Consider the following 22,098-nt stretch of genomic DNA (forward strand, 5'->3'; position numbering starts at 1 on the left):
TATTAATTTTATAGGTGATGCGGATGACATGTAGAAAGCATACCATTGGATATATTATCTAAATAGAAAACCTTACATTACGTAAATAACTGATGGACCTCTGGTCAGGGGTTAAAAAAAGGGTGTGATGTCAAGCATCCGAAAATTAAATTCTGTCTCCCGTGGTTCCTGGCATCATTTCATTTCAATAATCTTACAACCAGAATCGCTTGCTCTACATCGCAAGCCATAAATCTTACACGTATTCATCCTACCCTTCGACGGATCTTGCTTTCCGTTCACTCGAATCTTGCTTCATCGCAAGCACAATTGAATTTCTGTTTTCTCAAACAATAATCCTCTCAAAACTCTGTTATCTCCCTCTGATTTTCTCTCGCTTTCTTTCGTAATCTTTATTCTTTTTAATTCAATCTTTCTCTTCTTTAATTGTTTTTTCCTTAGCTTTGCTGCTCTGAAAAAAAATGGATCTGACATGGAGGATTCTCGCTCTAGCAGCTCACATTCTATTCACTCCGTGGCTTTCCATGTTTACTTTGCCGCTGTTCGAACACGCCGGTTTGCTAAGAATTTGATACAGAGTTCTCCACGAATATATTTAGTTGGAGGCTGTTAAATTTTCTTTTTCTTTTTTATTTTTAGTGTTACTTTTTGTTTTTGGGAAATTTGTTGATTTGACATTTTAACTATTTCTTTGCTTGGAACATAGAAGTTCGAAGGACTGATTTACAGATATTAGGGTCTGCCATGAAATTCTATGAGAATTTACAAGTTTGTTTGCTGAAGGAATCGGCGGATCGAATTTTTAAGGTTCTCTGAAGTACCCCCTTCTTTTGTTAAGGTTTCATGTGGAATTGCTGAATGCTTCAGCCTTTTCAAGTGTAGAAGAAGTTGAAGAAGCTTACAAATTTGAAATTTATGGCTTTCAATGATTCTTAACCTTCAAGTCAGGTTGTTATGCAATTGGATTCTATTAGAGCTTTTACATGCCCATAAAAAGAAATTAAAAAGAAAGCCTTGAATTTGAATTTAGTTTTGGTGGAATTGTCGATTTACTGTGGTTTGAGTTTTATCATATTGTAATTCAAACGGAAGAAAGGAGGGAGTTAGGATTTCCACGGACAATTGCTTGTAGTTTAAAGGAACAGTTAGCAAGAACCACTCTTAATAATGTAAGGTCACAAGGGCATACATATATAGAGCTTCGTGAGGAACGGAAGCGGTTCATTTTCTTCTGCACTCTGTGCCTTGCACCATGTTATAGTGATTCGGTGTTGATCATCTGAAGGGGAACCTTCACACAAAGAGATTAACTGCTGCTAAGGTTACATTACTAGGAACTAATCCACAGCCTTTCAATGATGGTGTTTTGTTCTTTGGTAAGTCTAACGAAAAAGAGAAACAATTGGCTCTCGTAAATTTTAATGAAAATAGGTTGTTGGAATTTGAAAGCAATGACAACAACCTTGTTATTGTGGAATATGTTGGCAGTGAAGTTAGTTCCTATGAAAAGAATGTACATGGTAGAGCAGAGGATTCAGATCTGGTGATTCCAGGGGTGCTAATCAAGGATGAGGTCTCTGACTTGAAAGTAAGTTTGATTGGTTTTGGGAAAATAGCAGCAAGATTCTGTGAGAATGGAGTCTCAAATAGGTTGAGCAGAATATGGTGCGAATGGATGGGGAAAGAAGCTCCAAGAAATGATGATAAGGTGAAGGTTCCAAAGTATGAATTTGCTGTTGTTACTTTTGTTTATAACTGTGATCTAGGAAGAAAGAGTTTGCTTGATGATGTCAAATCACTTTTAACATCTGGTTCCCCCATGGAATTGGGTAATGTTGTGGCTGCTGGCCGGAAAAGGAAGAAGTCGTTTTCTGATCCAGAGGACTTAAGTGAATCTTTGAGTAATCAGTACGATTCATCTAGGGAAGACTCTTCAGCTTCAAATAGCGCTTCTTCAAGACTTGCATTAGATCGATATGATGATCAGCTTCTGCTCACAAGATTTATATCAAGTAAGGCGGCAACAGCGTATAGCTGCTGAAAGAATGTGTGATATCTGTTAGCAGAAAATGCTTCCTGAGAAAGATGTGGCAGCGCTCTTGAACTTAAAAACTGGAAAACTTGTTTGCAGTAGTAGAAATGTTAATGGGGTATGCTTCATTAGTAAACTTGGTTCTGAATCACCTTTAAATATGGATCATATTGGTCAATATGGCTTATTTTATAGTCTCAGCTTGAAGCACTAATTAACATGTGTATTTTTGGGGTTCCAAATTTTATTTACATCTACTGTCTTTCTAAAAATTTTGTAGGCATTCCATTTATATCACACTTCATGCCTTATAAATTGGATCCTTCTTTGTGAGCTTGAGACGATTGAAAGCCATAAAGTTAATCCAATAGTAAGAAGAAGATATAGGAGGAAAAATGGAGCCAAATGCAATGAGATGGGGAAGGATTTGGAGACTAAACCTATGGGGTTCCTGATTTCTTCTATACTCTGCCCTGAGTGCCAAGGTACTGGAATTGAGGTTGAGGATGATAAGCTGAAAAGCCTGATATCTCTCTGTCTCAGGTATGCATTTTGTGATCTTAAAACATCAAGCTGCTGTATGTATGAGGGATCTATATGGAGTTCGTTTCTTTCAAAATGAGTAGAACTGATTATGCTTATGTTATTCAAATCATGCAGCATAAGTCTATGTTGATTAACATGGGTTTTACTGTACTTTCAGATGTTTAGATATAAAATTAAAGTCAGTGATGGTCGTAGAGCATGGATGAAAAGTCCTGAAATGTTGGAGAGCTGTTCAACAGGGTTTCATTTTCCTTCTCTGTTTGGAGAGATGGTTCAGGTTTTCAGACTTGTGCTCACCATTTCCATTTTGTATCAATGAAAATTAGAGACCTTTAACCTTATATTCATTTTAAGTTTGGTGTTTCTTGGTTGCAGGAGAAAGTATTGCCTCTAAAATTTCTGCATTTCTACAGCGCTGACAACTGTGAATGTGGCTCAAGTTTGGTAGGATGAATTCTGTGCAGTTGACCTTATCGTCGATATCAGCAACAATGCGTAGTGTAACCTGTTATACGTATACAGCAGGTCATGAATACAATGAATAGTTAGCACTTTTGCAATAGGATATTCTCTTTCTATTTTCCATCACCGAGCTTTGTAAATAACTGTTGTACATTGCTGATAACTGCCTGCATTGTAAATGATCAGGTCGTCATTGACTTTTATATTAGAAATATACAGATATAGTACTTTCAACTCATCTTGTCTATTGCTCTACTGTAGTTCCTGTCATTTAATTTTAATTGATGAATGCGAACTTCAGTGTTTTAGATTTATGTAGTACGCCATTTTAACAGTAACAAGTGGGCGGCCAACCTGGAAATCAGCCGGCAGTTTCATAGTTGATCCAACTAAAGATTACCCATACAGGCTTTGCGAAATCCCAGCTGACAAGCCTGCTGGCCTCCATTGGTGCTCGAAAAAGTGGTGATATATGGGTATAGTTAGCTTTTAAAGAATCTAGTTTTCTATATTCCAGGTGAATTTAATATAATATTATGTATAAAAAATGAAATGATTAGTGAACTTTAAGAAACTAGTGTCATCATATTCACCACTTACTGTGCGGGCGAGTACAAGTAGAACATCCTGTTGTAACCCGTTGGCTATAAGATACGCCGCATATTGAACTGGCGTCCCTCAACCTGTGTTCAGATACTATGGAGTGGCTGGCAGAACAGCTCGGCTCTTGAGCAAAGCATTTATAGGCACATTTTTGGAGGACAAGTAAAATGATTGTTTTGGTAAGGTGAGGATATGTTACAATCTAGCAAAATGAGGTGTCGTGTAGAGATGATGGAGAGGAAGATAGGAGCAAACTTTGGAAAACAAGTGCGATGGCAAGTGGTGGTGATTGATGCAATAAGGGGTTAAGAAAGATGAGAGTTATGTGATTGTAGAAAGAAAGTTGCAAAGAGGATTTTAGAGAACGAAGTTTGCCAAAAGATCCAAAAAGAAAAAAGTCCTCAAATGAGAAGCTCAAACTTTATTTATAAGCCTTGAAAAAGGAAGTTATGAAAAGAAAGTGGGCATGAACATGCAAAAATGGTGGGTTGTGGGATTGAAAATGGTTACATGAATGTGAGAAAATGTAAGGTAAGTTATATAGATTAAGAGTATAATGATGGTTAATAAAAGTTGTACCCACTTGAATTATTTTAACAAGAAAGGTTTTTAAGTGTCAATACAGCGTTTGTTCATTAAAGAAATAAGGAGGAAGCACCATTCCCAAAGAAAGGTCAAGAAGAAATTCTTAACAGGTTTCGTATCTGAGCCTCCAAGTCATGCTTTTCAAGACATCCCAAAAGTGGCATAACTTAGGAATCTTGCCAACCTTTCAACGATATTCCCCAAAAGTCATTCCCAACGTGGAGTTATTCCTAACGAAGTCATTTTTAAAAGAAGTTATTCTCAAAAGTGCTCATGCAATGAACAATATTTCTTGGAACTACTATTGATTAGACAATTAGTAACTAAAAACAAGTATCTACATTTCACTCCCTGCATGAGAATTAGCTTTGAGAAAAGTGATTCTCATGCATTAGACCAAAATAATAATAAATAATCTATTACCCCTTGCAAGGTATTTATTGATAATTGCTCAAGTTATATAAGTAGTAATATGTATGCAAGCATAATTCAAGCAAGCTATATCCAGGACAATAATAATAAATAAATAAATAAAAAGAAGAACAAGAAGAAGAAAAATAATTTTTTTAAAATAATGAATAAATAACAATAATAATTTTCACATATCTAACTAAAGGTGTTACACATGTTTGTCCTCATCACACATGTTTGTTTCTGTTACATCCACATAACCCTACACTAATAATAGAGTATTATTACTAGGGTTCCATCCCTTTTTATGCACTAAAAAGGACAAAGGGATGGGGGGAGGCTCTTTCTTTCTCTCTCTCTTCAACCAAGCTTTCATGAGACTCCTTTCCATTTCTTATCTTTTTTTGTTTAGACCTCTCCATCAAAATACAAACTTACAACAAGTGGCACTCCACCTTACTCAAAGGTGAACCACCATCTAAATCATTACTTCTTTCACTTGTTAATGTTACTGGTTAACAATAGGTATGAAATTTATAAAGTTTGAAGTGTTTGAATTGAATTTAACTATAATCAAACTATGAGGATTGAAGCTAGTGAGGTAAAAAGCCTGCTAGAATTGAAGTTAATGGTATGCAAAACTAGTGAGATAAAATACTAGTGGGATTGATGCTAGTGAGATACTACACTAGTGAGACGTGAAGCTAACGGGAAGAATCTATTAAAATAAAAAATCTTATTATTAACCAAGTTATTACTCCAAAGTTAATGATGTTAATGTATATTTAACAAATACTAAACACATTACAAATTTCAAATCTCAACATGGACTGAAACTTGTTGGGAATAAACCTGCGTAAGCAACGTAAAAGAATAATAATGAAGAAATTGAAAAGATCGAACAAACAAATTTTATGTGGAAAAAATCCTCCGAAGAGGATAAAAAACCATGGACAACAGGAGATTTCATTAATAAGAGAAAAGTACAATATGAAGAGAGTCACAACAAAGAAAACTCAAAACCTCGAAAGAAAAAACCTCTTCAAACTAAAACACAAAATTCTCTCTTAATTATGTTATTTTCCACGTATTAAACCTAGGGTAACTAAGGCCTATCTATAGGCTGAAATTCATAGCTTTTATGACTAGAATATCCCTAGGTTAATCAGGGTTTAAGCAGGAAACCAAAATAGAGTTTAATTGAGAGAAGAAAACTAAAAAACTTGAGGAACACATCACTACATCGTGATGTGACATTCATGTCATCGTGATGAGGAGGTGTCGCGTTGTCAGGACAAAGGCTTTCTTCTCATTGTGACATCGACTGCTTGTTGCAACGTCGAGTTTTATCTCGTCGGAATGTCACTTACTAACTTTCTAAAATGTGAGGCATACTCCACAAATCTCCACATTGACTCATATTTCACTTAACTCCTTTGCGAAGCCCTATAATGGGGCTAATTGGATTTTTATTGGATACTTACCAAGTCTAAGAAGTGTTCGAACTTTGAATCTGAAAGACTTTTTGTCAACATTCCAGCCGGATTGTGTTCTGTGCCAATTTTGTGAATCTAAGCATCTCCTAGAATGATCACCTCTTGAACAAAGTGATAATGAATGTCTATGTGCTTTGTCCTTTCATGGTGCATCTTATATTTGGTAATATGTATGACACTTTAACTATCACAATATATGACAATTGCCCCTTTCTCATTAACCAGTTCTCTAAATAGGCCTCTTAACAAAATTGCTTCCTTCACAGCTTCAGTGATTGCCATGTATTCTGCTTTAGTAGTCGATAAGGCCACTGTGGCTTGAAATGTTACTTTCCAACTAATGGCACAATCTCTAAAAGCAAATAGATATCATATGAGAGGCCTCTTTTAATCTAATTCTCTTAGATAATATGAATAAACATAACCGACTAAAACCTTTTGGTTTCTTCTGAACTTTAAGCACATATTTGAAGTACCCTATAAATATCTAAAGATCTACGTAACTGCATGCCAGTGTAATTTGTCGAGTTTGGTTATGTATCTACTAACAACACTAACAACGTGAGAAATATCGAGATAAGTGCATAACATTGCATGCATTAGAGTTTTGACTGCGCTTGAGTAAGGTACCTTTGACATGTACCTTTCTCTATCTTTGGTTTGAGGGGAATTTGAAATTGAAAGTTTGAAACGTGTAGTTAAGAGAATACTTACCAATTTTGAGTCTTGCATCTTAAATCGCTTAAGGATTTTCTTGGTGTACCTCTATTGCGGCAAGAATAATTTTCCAGAACGTCTTCCCCTTGAAATTTTCATTCCCAAAATTTTCTTTGATGCACGTCGATCCTTCATCTCAAATTTAGAGTTAAACATGGTTTTAAGGTGTTCAATTTCTAACGGATCCTTAGTTACTATCAACATATCATCAACATAAAGTAGCAAATATATGAACGAATCATTATCTAAACATTATAAATACATACAACTTTCATACTTATTTCGTGCGAAACCAATACTTAATATGATGGAGTCAAACTTTTTGTATCATTGCTGAGGAGGCTGCTTCAAACCATATAATGGTTTTAGTTGAAGGTAAACATGATCTTCCTTACCTTCAGTTCTGAAGCTTTTCGATTGATACATGTAGATGTCTTCCCCAAAATCACCATGAAGCAAATTAGTTTTTACATCTAAGTATTCTGACTCAAGGTTTTTTGATGTAATAAGAACCAAAAGTGCCTGAATGGACGTATTTTTGATGATTGGAGAGAAAACATCATGAAAATAAGCTCCCTCCACTTGACTGTAGCCCTTTACAACCAACCTTGATTTATACCTAGTGTTGCTTGAACCTGAACCCTCATTCTTCTTGAACACCCATCTACAACTAACTATTTTCTTTCTGATAAGTGATTTAATTAGCTGCCAATCTTGTTCTTTTGGAGTAATTCCATCCTTTTTTTTTAATAGAAACAAGCCATTTTCTAGAATTAGAGACTTGAACTGCCATGGAAAAACATGAAGGATTGGTTGAATTAATGTTCTCTATAATAAGTCACTAGGTTTCCTTCATAATATTTCTATGGTGGTCGAATTTTACACCTTTTTCTATTATGAGCCAACTTATAATTTGTTAATTGAGATGGTGAGGGTACCTGTGAGTCGGATGCATTCTCAAATTGATCCAAAACAACATTTTGACCATGAGAACTAGAATTTTTTCATGACGTCACGACATCCCGTGTTTCCTCTTTAGGATGTCGCCATGTTTTTTGTGACGTTGTGACGTTGTGCTTCCTCTCGTCGCAATGTCACCTACTATTTCTTCCTTTGACTCTATCCTATTTAAGGCACTCTGGTTTGTTGTGTCTTTAAATGTGGGCGACCTTTTTTCTGAATGAATCATAGTAGATTCATCGAACATAACATCTCTACTGACAATTATCTTGATGGTTTCTAGGTACCACAATTTGAAACTTTTCGTACCGGTAGAGAATCCAGAAATATGCACTTCACGACCTTTGGTTCAAGCTTTCCCTAGCTAACTTTTGCATAAGTAGGACAACCAAAAATTTTAAGGTTAGAATAATTGGGAGGATAACCTGACCATATCTTCATTGGAAATTTTCTATTCAATGCTCGATGGAGAGTTCGGTTCACCAAATGGCTTGCTAAATTGATGGCTTCAGCCCAAAACTCCGTTCCTAAACCTATACTAGAAAGCATACATCAGGCCTTTTCAAGCAAGGTTTTGTTCATCCTTTCAGAAACTCCATTCTGCTGTGGAGTACCAACAATGGTACGATGTCTTTCTATCCCTTATTGTTTGTAGTAACTGTTAAATTCTGATAAATAGAACTCAAGACCATTATCCGTTCTCAACCACTTCACGGACTTCCCGGTTTGTTTTTATAACAGCGTTTTCCACTATTTGAAAATCGAAGACTTCATTTTTCTATTTTAAAAAATAAAATTAAACTTTTTTAGAGTGGTCATCAATAAAAGTTAGAAAATATTTATTACCTCCTTTTGAGATGTTAGGAGTCGGACCCCATAAATCAAAATGAATATAGTTGAGAGTCCCTTTGGTTCTGTGCACTGTTGAATCAAAACTTACTCGTGTATGCTTCTCGTAAATGCAGTGTTCACAGAAACCTAACTTTCCAACTCTAATGTCTTTAAGAAGACTTCTTTTACACAATGTTGTCATACCTTTCTCCCTCATATGATCAAGTCACATGTGCCAAAGTTTGGTTGAATCAGAATCTATGAAGAAAGAATGACGTCGCATCGTTGCAACGTCAAGTTGGTTCTTGTAGCGATATGGAAATAATATTGGCTTTTCTTCGATAATTACAATCGCACCAGTCACCTTCAACCCCTGCAGAATGAATAGGCTAACCTTCTTCTGTCCTTTTATCAAAATAAGAGTCTATGAGAAACCTTTAAGCCATTTGACTCGATAACAGTCCTGCAACCATTCAAGTCTAAAATTCCCAAAGAGATAAGATTTTTCTTTAGATCAAGCACATACCTGAAATTTGACAGTGTCCGTATAATTTCTTTGTGCATCCTAATTTATATTGTTCTGATCCTAATTATCTTACATGGTCAATTTTTCCTCATCAGTACAACTCCACCTCAACTGAACTGTACGCAGAGAACCAATCCCTGTCGGAACACATGCGGTAAGAGCACCCTGTATCAATGATCCATTCAGATGTAAGTTTGGATATTTCACTCGTAGACACCAAGAAGAAATCATCACATCTATCCTCAAGTACACTAGTATCAACAACATCGAATTTCTACTTTCCTTTCTTGTTGTTTTTGGCATCCCTCTTGTTTTTATTTTAAAGTTTGTAACATTCTTCTTTAATGTGGCCTATATTCTTACAATATCCACATTGTTTGCCGCGGTTCTTGGATTTGATCTTGCCCTAGACCTACTTCGATCTGACTTTCTAGATTGTTGTTTGCTGTTGCATGTGAAATAATATGCGAATGTGCAAGTATACATGTCGAATCAAGTAATAAAGTAGTAAGTAAGATCGTCTCCATAGGGATCAGTTATGATTAATTTGGTTAAAATATCACTATGAATTATATGAATCGGGCTATGGCAAAAGAAAACAGAATAAAAAATTATGTAAAGGATAATCACGTATACAATATTAAAATAAGACAACTAACTTAAAATGATGTGGTAATGTAATGAGGCAAAGTTGAGAGGAAAACACTGTTGAATATGAAGGTTGGAATTACTCAGATTACACCCTTATAAAACAATAATGCCATGGCAAAGTTTTAATCAGTCTGCTTTTTAGAATTTAACTACAGTAATCTGCTTCTTTTAAGAGTCAGACTTCAAGTTACCAATCTTAAGTCTTTTTATGTCTACAAGCTTCAAGGATAATACCCACTATTTTTTTCTTACTTTTTACAGAATGCAACTATACCTCTAGAGTGCTATGAATATTCTTTCGAGTACTCACTTATATCATTCGATCATAATCCAACTAATCTAGCCTTTTCAGAATTAAATCAAGTTTGTGAACATACCATACATCCATCTATTTCTAGAGAATGCAGACATGCATTCAAAATAATGCAAATTAAATGAAATAGTAGATCTAGTCAACATATTGCTTGATCATTAATGGAAATAAAGATTCATCAAGTAATTCCAACCTGATGAGATTAGCTCATGGGTTGAAAATCAACATACAAAATAAAGGTATCATTTAACAGTTAAAAATCTCTAAAAAGTAAACAAGATAATGAAGGAAGAACTTCAAAAAGCTTTCGCCAAATCAGCTCCCAACTCTAGTGCTGCAATATGATGTAAGACCCAGGGTTGAATGCTTCGTCCCCTTCCTTGTGTCTCTATTCTGTGCTTTAGCTACTACCCTCTCTTCTTTTCTTTAGATTTTTCACACGAGTTTTTTTTGAAGAAGAAGAACTGCTCCTCAATTCTCCTGAAAATCCTCTGTCTACAGAATTTTCCTCTCTTTCCTCTTTTATAGGGTAGGTGCCCTCTCCCAGCACATACTTTTCTCCCTCTTTTTCAGGTGGATTTATTTGGTACACGTCTAGTTGGCTGAGAGTGACGAGGACTGAGTGCTGCATCAGCATCTTCCTGGAATTGCCATAGCATTTATGCTAGCAATCTGTCCAACCTTTTTCCATGACAAAACTTCACTCCATTTCTCTTCTGCCTTCCTACACCTGCTATAAACATAAACAAGTCCTTTCCTTCCACCAAAAAAGTAACATATAGTAAAATTGAAAGTACAATCCAAGCTTTATGATGCAATGTTCTAAAAATATCATAAAAATTGCAAATATAATCACTTAAGTACAAATAATTAATCAAGTTTAAAGATGTACAATATAACTCTTTTCAAGAGTTATCACACCCCCAACTTGAGTTATTGCTTGTCCTCAAGCAAAATATGTATGAATGTATGTATGCATGAATGTAGGAATTTCCATAACACATAATTACCTTTTGTATTGCCAGATCGTATGAAGCATATTTCTTTTACCTACATTCTCAACTATCTTCAGCCTCTAAGAATTGGTTTAAGTTACATATTATTTAGCAAAGTAAGTGCAGAAAAATTGCCCTAAAAATAAAACTTCCTAATTGCTTAAACAATTTTGACTATAGCAAGTACTTCCTAATGTACTTAGTTTATCTTCCATCTAACTCAGTTTCTTCTTATTGTTTTTAGTCAAATTGACTTTTCATAAATTAGTTACAAATATTTTTACTAGGGAATTCATCTTGTGACATAGTTTCTTTACTTGGAAATTTCAATGGAGCATACACTAAATTGTAGGTATTTTATCATGTCACAATTTGAATGAAATCCACTCATGAAGTTAAGGCTATTAATTTATAAGATGGATGGAGCAGACAACTACCTCCTTAGCTACTCAGCCTAGCACTACATTGGAGTGTCCCTAAAATTCTTTTATTGAATTACTCGTACTTAAACTTACTTTTCTAATCAACAACATAATGAAGAAAACAAAATGTTGCTTACCTACATGGCAATTTCAAGCATTGGAGTAACTTATAAAATTTATTTATATATTTATTATTATTATTAAAAGTTACCAATATCCTGAACTTAGCCTCAAGAATTTCTAAAATTATTAAAAGAAACCTACTATAGATTAATTGTAATTGGAATTAAGGCATTTTACTTTTAGAGGTCAATTCTCAAGCAACCGTTCTAAGCTAAACTCACCTAATTCACTGTCACAAATTTCTAGGTATGCTAAAGAATTAAATTCCTCATCGAACATCATTAGCAAAAATATACTCATCACAGTCTAATAGTTTTCTAGCATTTATGTGTTATGGAAAAATGAATGAAAAAACGAACAAATACTAAAACAACTATCTAATGCACAATAGACCCCCAAATCTAAGGGATGAATTGTCCTCAATTCATGAACAGACAAAAATCAAAAGAGAATGCAAAGACATATATAGAAAGAAATGTAAAGATAATAGTTATGAATGCATGATAAAATGAAATTAAAAATGAAAGCTTGGAAAGAAAGTGTTGTTACTTCAGTTTGGGGGAGTGGTTTGCGGGCAGCATGCTTGTAACGCTGCTTTCGTTTCAAGTAATTGATTAGCACCTCATTCTTCTCATCATTTGATTTGGTGAGATCATCAATCAACTTATTAATCTCACTATCTTGTTTTGATACTGGCGTAGTCAATGGAGATGGGATAAGTGTAGTAGCAGGTTCAGTTGGTGCATAAATTTTGTTGGTTTCTTTCTCTTCCTGGTCAGACTCAATATTCACAGATCGGGTTTTCTCTTCCCCTACCTTGGTCCATGTTTGGTCTTTCTCCATAGTGGCAGTGTGGATGGTGGTAGGTTTGGTTGCATCAGCTTTAGTTTCAAGACAGAACGATCTTTTGGAGATATTATAGGTATATTTTTCTTTTGCTGTTTGGTTGAAAAAAGGCTCATGGGGGTTCATTAGCTTGTGGAGGAGGAACATGGTGAGCCATTCAAAACAATTTAGAGTAACTATAAAAAGAAAAAAAAGGTAAGAGCTTTGTAGTTATAGAAGAAACAAAGAAAATGTTGAAGAAGAATGAAACTGATAGTAATTGTGAAAGAACAGAAAACTATTAGGGTAAAATAAAGAGAAAAATCAGGCCGTGATGTGGGTGACAAGAAGGCTAAAATTATGGCCTGACACGGTAAAAGAAAGTTTAGGCGGGGAAGATAAAATTTTATTGGGGGTAAATAAGGTAAAACTAGCAAGTGTTGCTAATGGGCGAACCACTAAACTACCAAGCCCAATCCTTAGTATACCTATAAAGGAAAATAGAAAAAAAAATTGATTAATTATCCAAATCAAATAAAGAAAAAAGAAACAAATAAAAAAAATAAAACAAAGAAACTCATGCAGAGGTGGGAATTTAAGTATTTTGAAAAGTAATGGAATGTTTATCCTGAGTTATAGGGACACCCAATAATGCTTGAAATGTTGGCTATTAAATTTGAAATTAAGGCCAGTCTTGCCATCTTTGACTTCTACTGCTCCATGAGGGTAGGCATGCACTATCTCAAGTAGGCCAGGCCAACGAGACTTCAATTTGCCAGGAAACAATTTCAGCCTGGAATTAAACAACAACACCTGTTGTCTAGGGTCAAATTGTCGAGGCAAAATCTTCCTATCATGCCATTTCTTTGTCCTTTCTTTATATAGTTTGGTATTCTCATAAGCCTGAGTTATGAACTTCTCCATCTCATTCAGTACCAATAGTCGATTATTGACAGCATTAATCCAATCCATGTTCAGTTTCTTAATTGCCCAAAATGCCTTGTGTTCAAGTTCAATAGGCAAATGACAAAGTTTTCCATATACTAGCTTGAATGGTGACATTCCCAATGGTGTCTTGAACGCAGTACGATATGCCCATAAAGCTTCATCCAATTTTGATGACCAATCTTTGTGAGTTGGATCCACCACTTTCTCCAAAATTTGCTGAATTTCTCTATTAAAGACTTTAACTTGTCCATTTGTTTGAGGGTGGTATGCCAGGGCAATCCTATGCTTTACCCTATATCTTGTCAAGGCAGTAGCAACTAATTTGTAATGAAAATGGGAGCCTTCATCACTAATAAGTGCCCAAGGTGTACCAAACCTAGTAAAAATATTCTTATGCAAGAACTTCAGTACCGATTTGGCATCATTCGTAAGGAGAGCGACAACTTCTACCTACTTGGAAACATAATCTATAGCGACAAGTATGTACATGTTTCCCTAACAAGGTGGAAATGAACACATAAAATTGATTCCCCACACATCAAATAACTTAACCTTTAAAATATTTTACAGCGGCATTTCATGCCTCCTTGAGAGGTTCCTGGTTCTTTGACAATGATCACAAGCTTGGAAAAATTCATGAGCATCTTGAAACATGCTTGACCAATAAAAGCCAGATTGGATAACTTTTGTCGCAGTTTGCGTTCCCCTAAAGTGTCCTCTATACGGTGTAGAATGATAGTGGTGTAAAATACTCTGAATCTCGTCATCTAGAACACACAGTTGAATTATTTGATCTGCACAATATTTGAATAAAAATGGCTCTTTCCAATAATATTGCTTGCATTATGTAGAAATTTCATTCGTCTCTGACTGTTGAGCTCGAGTGGCAGTAACCCACTTACTAAGAAATTAATGATATTGGCATACCAAGGTAATGCCGTGGCAACCAGCAGTTGCTCATCTACGAAATCTTCCTTAATGAGTTGGATATTAGCATCTTTATTACCTGCTTCAAGCATTGACAAGTGAGTAGCCACTTGATTCTCAGTTCCCTTCTTAACTCGAATTTCAAGATCAAATTCCTGTAGAAGTAAGATCCACTGAATTAACCTTTTGCTTGGCATCTTTCTTGGTCACCAAATACTTAATCACAGAATGACCCATATAAACTATAAGGCTATTTGATCAAAATGGCCCAAAAAAATAAATAATTATATAAATGACCCAAGTTCAAAAACAATCACCCAAATAACTTGAAATGAACAGTAAATTAGGGTAAGAGGACTTAAATGGCCAGTACCACCTAGAGTATTATGCCAATCATCACCTGATAATTTTCTCAGGTGTTAAAAAAAATATTTTTTTGAGGCTGGGGGACCTAAATGGCTGGCACCCTCATACTTTTTTTCCACATGTATCATACTGGTATGTTTTACGTAAGTATTTGAAAAAAAAAATTGGGCTAGGGGATCTTGATGGCCGACACCAAATTTACATATTAAAAAATAAATTTTTTTGGGTGCTGGCCAACTAATAGCTGGCACTCACTTTTTTAGAAAAATTTTTTTGGGGTTTGGGGTACTAGATAGCCAGCGTCCTTCTAGAATGTTCGTGTTTTCTTATATTTTTATCGCAATTATCAAGTTGGCATAGTATAAAATATTAAGTCTGGCATAGTACAAATATTAAGTCAAAAATATATAATTCCAACAAATAATATTACACAAATAATAATATAAGAAAACACGAACATTCTACAAGGATGCCGACCATCAGTGTCCCAACATACGAAAAAAATTCAGTTTTCGGGAAAGCTGAAGTCGGCCATCTAGTACTGCCAACCCCAAAATATTTTTTTCTAAAAAAGTGGGTGCCGGCCATCAGTTGGTCAGTACCCAAAAAAGTATTTTTTAATCTGTAAATTTGGTGTCGGCCATCAAGGTCCCCTAACCCAAATTTTTTTTCAAATACTCGTGTAAAATATACCAGTATGATACATGTGGAAAAAAAGTATGAGGCTGCCGACCATTTTGGTCCCCCAGCCTCAAAAAATATTTTTTTAACACTTGAAAAAATTATTAGGTGATAATTGGCACAATACTCTAGGTGGTGCCGGCCATTTAAGTCCCCCCACCCTAATTTACTATTCATTTCAAGTTATTTGGGTGATTGTTTTTGAACTTGGGTCATTTATATAATTATTTATTTTTTTGGGCCATTTTGATCAAATAGCTAAACTGTAACTTTGGTACCAACTAAATAAGATCTGAATTTGTCAAATGCAAATACCACAGCCAATAGTTCCTTCTCAGTAGTCGTGTAATTCAGCTGCGCATCTGTCATGGTTCTGCTTGCATAATAAATGGCATGAAATACTTTATCTGTTCTTTGCCCAAGCACTGCTCCTATAGCAAAATCACTGGCATCTCACATGAGTACAAAAGGTAGTGTCCAGTTTGGTGTTATGAAAATTGGTGCTTGCACTAGTTGCTTTTCTAATTTTTCAAATGCTCATAAATAAGACTCATCAAACTTGAAAGCGTTAATAAAATCCTGCATGGCTAAGGAAACTTTAAATGCCTTTAATCGCGGTAGGTGGTAGTAATTTCTCAATAACCATAATCTTTGCTTTGTCTACGATAATCCCTTGTAGTGAAATTTTATGACCCAGAATAATGCCTTCATATACCATGAAATGACATTTCTCCCAATACAGGACAAGGTTTGTTTCTTTACAATGACAAAGAACTAGCTTCAGGTTCTTCAAACCTTCAAAAGTATCGCCAAACATCGAGAAGTCATCCATGAAAACTTATAAGAATTTCTTCACCATATCTGAAAATATTGCCATCATACAATGCTTAAATGTTGCTAGGGAATTGCACAACCCAAATGAAATTCTTCTGAAAGCAAAGGTTCTGTATGGACATGTGAAAGTGGTCATTTCTTGATCAGTAGAAGCTATGACAATCTGGTTTTCATTCAAGAAGTAACAAAAGGCTTTCCTTGCTAGTCTATTTAACATTTGATCGATGAACGAAAAAAGGAAATGGTCCTTTCGAGTTACTTTGTTAAGCTTATGATAGTCCATGCATACTCTCCATTCTGTGATAGTACGAGTTGGGATGAGTTTGTTGTTGTCATTGCTAACTATAGTGACACCTCCTTCTTTGGTACACATTGAACAGGGCTCACCCATGAACTATCTGAAATAGGGTATATTATTCCAGCATCAAGCCATTTAATAATCTCCTTTTTAACGACTTTCTTCATAATAGGGTTCAATCTTCTTTGTTGCTCAATATACTTTCTTTGGCAATCCTCTAGTAGAATTTTATGCATGCAAATAGCAAGACTGGTTCCCTTTATATCAATTCTTAAATTTCTTCAAAACTTCTAATAATTTCTTCTCTTGATAAGGTGTCAATTCTGCAGATATGACTACTAAAAACGTGTTATTGTCTCCCAAGTAGGCATACTTTAAGTGTAACGATAAATGCTTTAACTCCAAAGTAGGAGGATCTTCTATGGAAGGTCTAGGAGGTTTGAAAGAATGATTTGATAAATTTAAAGGTTCGAAACTCCTCCATTGTCGACACTTAAATTGCTTGGTCTCCATAAGTTCACCAAGTTCACTAATCAGTTCTTCTTTAGCTAGTTCAAATAGGTCTCCATCATCATCAGAATTGCTGTGACATAACTTTGCAAATTCTTCCTCTACTGCTAAGTCAAAAAATCCAATTGCATGAAGTTCTTTATTTTTATCTGCACACTTCATGGCATAAAAAACATTAAAGGTTATTTGTTGATCATTGACCCTAATTGTTAAGTCACCTTTCTGCACATTAATAAGAGTTCTACCTATTACTAGAAAAGGTCTACCAAGAATAATTGGTACCGCTTTATCAACTTCACACTATAGAATAATAAAATTTACTGGAAAAACAAATTTATCAACTCTTACCAGCACATAGGAGTTATCTACTAGCTGCAGCATGACAGTGGTAGGTCTTGCCTTCCCAATTTCTAACTTCCTGAAAACAGACATATGTATTAAATTTATACTTGCACCTAGATCACATAATGCCTTGCCAACATAATGGTTTTCAATTGAATAAGGGATAGTAAAACTCTTTGGGTCCTTCAACTTTGGAGGTAATTTGTTCATCAACATTGTTGTGCGCCCTTCAATGAGAGCAACAGTTTCAAATTCGCTTAATTATCGCTTCTTTGACAAAATATCCTTCATGAACTTAACGTAATTTGGCATTTTCTTCAATGCTTCCACTAACGATATGTTGATATGAAGATTTTCCAAGACATCCAAAATTTTTTTGAATTGAAAATCTTGCTTAGACTTCTGAAATCGCTGAGGAAAAGGTGGCGATGGCCTTCCTTCAACTTGTTACGGATGTTTTACCGTGGCATTCTTATTGGCAACACGAGTTGATTCTACTTCAACATTGTTTTGTTTGACTTTCTCAGTTGCAGACTGTTCCATGAATGGTTTTGAATTCGTTACATGTGCAAAATCTGAGCTATCCTCTTCAACAACAAGATCATTAATAACTCCAGGTAGTTGAGTACCACTTCTGAGTGTAATGGCCTTGCAATGCTCCTCCCATTGAGATCTTGAATTTTCAGTATCACTTGGTAATGCTCCTTAGGGTCTTGAACTTAATGCACTGGTAATCACGCCTACTTGATTTCCAAAGCTCTTAGTGATGCAGCTTGACTTTATATTACAACATCTTTCTTGGCCATATATTCCTTCAATACGGCTTCCATCGATGAATAAGATGATGCTGAACTTTGTTTAACATTTTGCTGTGGCATGGTTTGATTATATCTAAGTGGTGCACTTATGACATTCTATTGAGCAACATTAGTGGAATTTCCCAATCCTTGATTACTCTAGCTAAAGTTGGGATGTTGTTTCCACCCTAGACTATATGTACTGGAATATGGATTACTATTCTGATTGAAATTTTCCATGTAATATACTGAGGCTGGGTTCGATGGGCATTCATAAAAAACATGATCTTCCCCATAATAAATGCATGTTAGGTTGGCTACTTTCATTTCCTGCATTGCAGCTGGTCTCTTTAATGTTTTAATCACATTGGCTAGAGATGATACCTGGTCTATTGATAAGGTGATCATGTCAAGCTCCATTGCTCCAACAACTTTTCTGTGTGTACCCACTCTTGTAGTCGGATATTCATAATCATTGTTAGCTATCTTTTCCAGAATTTCATATGCCTCATTGTATGATTTATCTAGCAAAGTGCCATTGGTAGATGCATGAACTACCATCTTTATATGTACATTTAATCCGTTGTAATTCATTTCCATCTATGTCCAATTTTGGAAACCATGTATCAGCCATTTTCTAAGTAATTCTTTGAATCTCTCTCAAGCTTTATATAACGTCTTATCCTTGGATTGCTGAAAAGATGTAATTTCACTTCTTAACTTGGCATTCATGTTTGGAGAGTTGTATCACAACAAAAACCTTTGACAAAGTTCATTCCAAGATGCTACTGCTCTTGATGGCAAAGCATTTAACCATGCTCTGGCACGAGCTCGCAATGAATAAGGAAATAACTTGAGTTTCAGGGCATATTTAGGAACACCCTGTTGCCTGAATGAATAATAAACCTCAAAAAAGCGTCTTAAGTGCAGTTGTAGATCTTCAGTAGGTAATCCAAAATAGGCACTACATGTTCTCTAATGGGTCTGTCTCTATCACCTATCACACGAGGAATATCAGCATCCTTACCATTCAGATGTAATGGATCTTCTCTATCTAGATCATTTCCAATCCTTTCCATCTCTCGCAATGCTTTTCTTCTAATCAAGGTTCTCTCAATTTCAGGATAAAAATAATATTCTTAGTTCTCGGGAATATCTCTACTCATAAACTAGCAACAAACTTGAAAAAGAAAAAAAAAACAACTCAATAAGCTAAAACTAAAAAAATTAAATTAATAATAACAAACCGAAGTTCACCAAATTGACGATCCCGACAATGGCACCAAAAACTTGTCGCCTATGAAATAATATGCGAATGTGCAAGTATACACGTCGAATCAAGTAATAAAGTAGTAAGTAAGATCGTCTCCACAGGGATCGGTTATGATTAATTTGGTTATGTTATCACTATGAATTATATGAATCAAGCTATGGCAAAAGAAAATAGAATAACAAAATGTGTAAAGGATAACCACTTATGCAATATTAAAATAAGATAACTAACTTAAAATGTTGTGGCAACGTAATGAGACAAAGTTGAGAGGAAAACACTGTTGAATGTGAAGGTTGGAATTACTCAAATTACACCCTTATAACACAATAATGCCTTGGCAAAGTTTTAACCAGTCTACTGCTTAGAATCTAACTACAGTAATTTGCTTCTTTTAAGAGCCAGATTGCAAGCTACCAATCCTAAGGCTTTTTATGTCTACAAGCTTCAAGGATGATACCCAATATTTTTTTTTCTTACTCTATACATAGCACAACTCTATGTCTAGAGTGCTACGAATATTCTTTCGAGCACTCATTTATCATTCGATCACAATCCAACTAATCTAACCTTTTTAAAATTAAATCAAGTTTGTGAACATACCATACATCCATCTTTGTCTAGAGACATGCATTCAAAATAATGTAAATCGAATGAAACAGTAGATCTAGTCAAAATATTGCCTGATCATTAATGGAAATAAATATTCATCAAGTAATTCTAACTTGATGAGATTAGCTTATAGGTTGAAAATCAACATCCAAAATAAAGGTATCATTCAACAACATCATTTAACAGTTAAAAATCCCCAAAAAATAATCAAGATAATAAAGGAAGAATTTCAGAAAGCTTTCGCTAAATCAGCTCCCAACTCTAGTGCTGCAATATAGTGGAAGACCTAGGGTTGAATGCTTCGTCCCCTTTCTTGCGTCTTTATTCTGTGCTTTAGTTGTTACCCTTTCTTCTTTTCTCTAGGTTTTTTACACGAGTTTTTTTTGGAGAAGAAGAACCGCTCCTCAATTCTTATATAAATCCTCTGTCTGTAGAATTCTCCTCTCTTTTCTCTTTTATAGGGTAGGTCCCCCCTCTCAACACACATTTTTCTCCCTCTTTTTTAGGCGAATTTTTTCGGTACACGTCCAACTAGCTGAGAGTGACAAGGACTGAGTGCTGTGTCAGCATCTTCCTGGAATTGCCATGGCATTTATACTGGAAATCTGTCCAACCTTTGGCCATGATAAAACTTCACTCATTCATTTCTTTTCTTCTTTTTTACACCTACTACAAACATAAACAATTCATTTTCTTCCACCAACAAAAATAACATATAGAAACATTGAAAGTACAATCCAAGCTTCATGATGAAATGTTACAAAAATTTCCTAAAAATGTAAATATAACCACTTAAATACAAATAATTAATCAAGTTTAGAGGCTTGCAATATAACTCTTTTCAAGAGTTATCATCTGCCCCTTGCAACTAGAATTGAGGCTTGCCCATTTGACCTTTTATTTGGGCTATCTCGTTATCGATTTTGTCTTTGCTTAGTAGATTTCCCTTCACGTCATTAAACGAGAGATTATCTCTCCCATAAATCAGGGTCTTACTGAAAGTTTTGTAAGAAAGAGGTAAATGACACAACAACAACATAGTCTGATCCTTGTCGTTGACATTTGCATCAAGATTTTTTAGGTCATTGAGAAGTGTAACAAACTCACTTATGTTAGCCTTAGTGGAATCACCTTCAACCATCCTGAATGTGTAGAGACGTTATTTTAACACTAACCTGTTGGCTAGAGATTTCATTATGTATAACGCTTCCAGTTTTCTTCATAACGCAAATATTGTTTCCTTTATCAATACCTTCTGTAACACATTGTTTGTAAGGCATAGTTGAATTGCAGATAAAGCTTTTTCATCAAGCACTTCCCATTCTGGCTAGTTTGCATCCACGAGTTTCTTCCTTGTAATGATTTTTTTCAGTCCATTCTTGATCAGTATTGTTGTTATATGAACTTGCCACAGATTAAAATTTGTGATTCCATCGAGCTTCTCAAGGATGGGTTGAATGTAAAAATTGAACCACGGATAAACCTGTGTAAGAAACGGACAAGAATAATAATGATGAAATTGAAAATATCGAACACACAAATTTTACGTGGAAAAACTACTCCGAAGAGGATAAAAAAACATGAGCAAAAGGAGATTTCTCTAATAAGAGAAAAGTTCAAGATAAAGAGAGTCACAATAAAGAAAACCTAAAACCCTAAAAGAAAAACCCTTTCAAACCAAAACATAAAATTCTCTTTTAATTGTTTTATTTTTTTATATATTAAACCTAAGGTAACTAAGGCCAATTTATAGGTTGAAATTCATAGCTTTTATAACTAGAATATCTATAGGTTAATTAGAGTTTAAGTGGGGGAACCAAAATAGAGTTTCACTGAGAGAAGAAAATTGAGAAACTTGAGGAACATGTCGCCATGTCGTGATGTGGCATTCATGTTGTCGTGATAAGTGTCACGTCATCGAGATAAAAACTTCATTCTCATTGTGATAGTGGCTTCTCGTTACGATGCCGAGCTTTATCTCGTTAAGACGTCACTTATTGTTTTCTTTGAAATGC

At 35.0% G+C, this 22,098-nt stretch overlaps 1 pseudogene; it reads left to right on the top strand.

The window, feature by feature from the left end:
• Positions 1-1,004: 1,004 nt before the first annotated feature.
• LOC108462481 (uncharacterized) lies at positions 1,005-3,278 on the top strand (annotated as a pseudogene).
• The last annotated feature ends 18,820 nt before the right edge of the window (positions 3,279-22,098 follow it).

This window comes from Gossypium arboreum, chromosome 13 (assembly GCF_025698485.1).
Source record: "Gossypium arboreum isolate Shixiya-1 chromosome 13, ASM2569848v2, whole genome shotgun sequence".
In the NCBI taxonomy this organism is placed as follows: Eukaryota; Viridiplantae; Streptophyta; class Magnoliopsida; order Malvales; family Malvaceae; genus Gossypium; species Gossypium arboreum.